The sequence below is a fragment of the Ornithodoros turicata genome, chromosome 4 (assembly GCF_037126465.1).
Source record: "Ornithodoros turicata isolate Travis chromosome 4, ASM3712646v1, whole genome shotgun sequence".
NCBI classification, from domain to species: domain Eukaryota; kingdom Metazoa; phylum Arthropoda; class Arachnida; order Ixodida; family Argasidae; genus Ornithodoros; species Ornithodoros turicata.
Genome location: NC_088204.1, coordinates 47,318,357 through 47,321,774, shown reverse-complemented (window position 1 = coordinate 47,321,774; position 3,418 = coordinate 47,318,357). Strand labels below are relative to the sequence as shown.

The 3,418-nt window shown below is 43.7% G+C and overlaps 1 long non-coding RNA gene across 1 annotated transcript; it reads right to left on the bottom strand.

Moving 5' to 3' along the window:
• Window positions 1–1,361: 1,361 nt before the first annotated feature.
• Window positions 1,362–2,315, bottom strand: LOC135393109 (uncharacterized). The gene is made up of 4 exons (XR_010422454.1): window positions 2,207–2,315; window positions 1,921–2,128; window positions 1,635–1,842; window positions 1,362–1,556 (listed from the first exon to the last, which is right to left on the bottom strand). It is a non-coding gene; the product is annotated as an uncharacterized LOC135393109 (long non-coding RNA).
• Window positions 2,316–3,418: the final 1,103 nt, after the last annotated feature.

Genomic DNA, 3,418 nt, shown 5'->3' with positions numbered 1-3,418 from the left:
TTGCTGCTTTATGAAACATTCATCAAAATGCAGCAAGAACAACGCTTATCAACGGGTAGACAATGACTAGATAGTATAATGTCCATAATATCACAACACATATTGTTGAACTACTAGAAATAATATTGAAATATTAAACTCCAGTTACTTATGTTCCCTGATCAGGCTGACTCTGTAACTCCTCAAACGCAAAATATCAAGTTGCAATAATTTACGAACAAATTCCAATAGATACTGAGCGCCCAAAAATGCTGTCGAATGTACTACCCTTTGGTAAAATGCCTGCATGCATAATGCTTTCCAAGTGACGTACAGAAAGGAATGGACTAGATAGTAACACCACTCACATCAAGCATTGGCAAACTGGCTGAAATCCTGTAAACCATCCATTGCCTGCCGCTTCGTACGGACTTAACCTGCAAGAAAGACCATTTCAAAATACATTGCTAGAACTGCATGTCAGTGCGAAGGAGTCATGAAAATATGTAACATACCGTTTGCACAGAGAGGACAGTCACACCGCATTGCATCTTGCGATCTCCGTATCAGCGCTCACAATGCTTGCAAGAAGAGGTAAAAACGGAAAAAAGAATGGGAACGCTTAACATTCACAAAACCATATCCGATACATCGTCTACTTACCTGAAAACTGACTGAAATCCTGTAAACCATCCATTGCCTGCCGCTTCGTACGGACTTAACCTGCAAGAAACACCATTTCAATACATTGCTAGAACTGCATGTCAGTGCGAAGGAGTCATGAAAATATGTAACATGCCGTTTGCACAGAGAGGACAGTCACACCGCATTGCATCTTGCGATCTCCGTATCAGCGCTCACAATGCTTGCAAGAAGAGGTAAAAACGGAAAAAAGAATGGGAACGCTTAACATTCACAAAACCATATCCGATACATCGTCTACTTACCTGAAAACTGACTGAAATCCTGTAAACCATCCATTGCCTGCCGCTTCGTACGGACTTAACCTGCAAGAAACACCATTTCAATACATTGCTAGAACTGCATGTCAGTGCGAAGGAGTCATGAAAATATGTAACATGCCGTTTGCACAGAGAGGACAGTCACACCGCATTGCATCTTGCGATCTCCGTTTCAGCGCTCACAATGCTTGGAAGAAGAGGTAAAAACGGAAAAAAGAATGGGAACGCTTAACATTCACAAAAGCATATCCGATACATCGTCTACTTACCTGAAAACTGACTGAAATCCTGTAAACCATCCATTGCCTGCCGCTTCATACGGACTTAACCTGCAAGAGAGACCATTTCAAAATACATTGGTAGAACTGCATGTCAATGCGAAGGAGTCATGAAAATATGTAACATACCGTTTGCACAGAGAGGACAGTCACACCGCATTGCATCTTGCGATCTCCGTATCAGCGCTCACAATGCTTGCAAGAAGAGGTAAAAACGGAAAAAAGAATGGGAACGCTTAACATTCACAAAAGCATATCCGATACATCGTCTACTTACCTGAAAACTGACTGAAATCCTGTAAACCATCCATTGCCTGCCGCTTCGTACGGACTTAACCTGCAAGAGAGACCATTTCAAAATACATTGGTAGAACTGCATGTCAATGCGAAGGAGTCATGAAAATATGTAACATACCGTTTGCACAGAGAGGACAGTCACACCGCATTGCATCTTGCGATCTCCGTATCAGCGCTCACAATGCTTGCAAGAAGAGGTAAAAACGGAAAAAAGAATGGGAACGCTTAACATTCACAAAAGCATATCCGATACATCGTCTACTTACCTGAAAACTGACTGAAATCCTGTAAACCATCCATTGCCTGCCGCTTCGTACGGACTTAACCTGCAAGAGAGACAATTTCAAAATACATTGGTAGAACTGCATGTCAATGCGAAGGAGTCATGAAAATATGTAACATACCGTTTGCACAGAGAGGACAGTCACACCGCATTGCATCTTGCGATCTCCGTATCAGCGCTCACAATGCTTGCAAGAAGAGGTAAAAACGGAAAAAAGAATGGGAACGCTTAACATTCACAAAAGCATATCCGATACATCGTCTACTTACCTGAAAACTGACTGAAATCCTGTAAACCATCCATTGCCTGCCGCTTCGTACGGACTTAACCTGCAAGAGAGACAATTTCAAAATACATTGGTAGAACTGCATGTCAATGCGAAGGAGTCATGAAAATATGTAACATACCGTTTGCACAGAGAGGACAGTCACACCGCATTGCATCTTGCGATCTCCGTATCAGCGCTCACAATGCTTGCAAGAAGAGGTAAAAACGGAAAAAAGAATGGGAACGCTTAACATTCACAAAAGCATATCCGATACATCGTCTACTTACCTGAAAACTGGCTGAAATCCTGTAAACCATCCATTGCCTGCTGCTTCGTACGGACTTAGCCTGCAAGAAAGACCATTTCAAAATACATTGCTAGAACTGCATGTCAGTGCTAAGGAGTCATGGAAATATGTAACATACCGTTTGCACAGAGAGCGGTTCTTACCAGTCACACCAAATTGCATCTTGCGATCTCCGTATCAGCGCCCACAATGCCTTCAAGAAGAGGTAAAAGCAGAAAAAAGAACGGGAACGCCTGTCATTCACAAAAGCATATCTGATACATAGTCTACTTACCTGAAAAATGGCTGAAATCCTGTAAACGGACCCGGGAATAGCTTCAGATTCGTAACTGGTATCCAAGACAACCGCGAGCTTCGACGTTCCACAACCGACAGATTAAACAGATTAAACCGCCGGCGACCAGCCTGAAACGCTTTCACGTACATGCAGCACAATGTTGCACAGATTGCCAAAACAATAGTTAGTATGAAGATACAACAACACCTGTACCATGAAGGAATTGCTCACAAACATTTGAAATCACGCGGACGTTTTCCAACGCGAACGAGGTGGCTGTGAGCGCGAAAACCGCGTGCATAGACTTGCAAATTCAAAAGGAGAGGATCACCTGGGGCAGAAGTCACGTGGCGCTGCGCTGGTCGAAAGAGAGGAGGAGAGGGTAAAGCAGAGAGGAGAGGCGGGAGAGGCACGGAGTCAGTCAGAGAGGAGTTCGGCTTTTTTCGTCTTTTCTGTCGAAGCTCGGAAGCTCGCTCGGAGCCTCGGACTGTAGGAGGAAAGTTTGCTGGATTTGGGCGGTTAATTTTAAAGGCATCCTTGACGATTTGCAGTGCAGCTACACTATTATTTCATTGACCACCTTCAGATGCTACTAGTGCATCGAAAGCTGTGGATGTGCTCGTGTAACACGCAGCAAATGTGTGTGTGTGTGTGTGTGTGTGTGTTTTGCCTTCTTTCAGCTAGCTCCTCCTTCTTCAAATAACTGGATGGTTTCAGGAGCTATGAGGTCTCGCTGGTTAGCACCTGCAGCTCCATTTCTTGTAAAC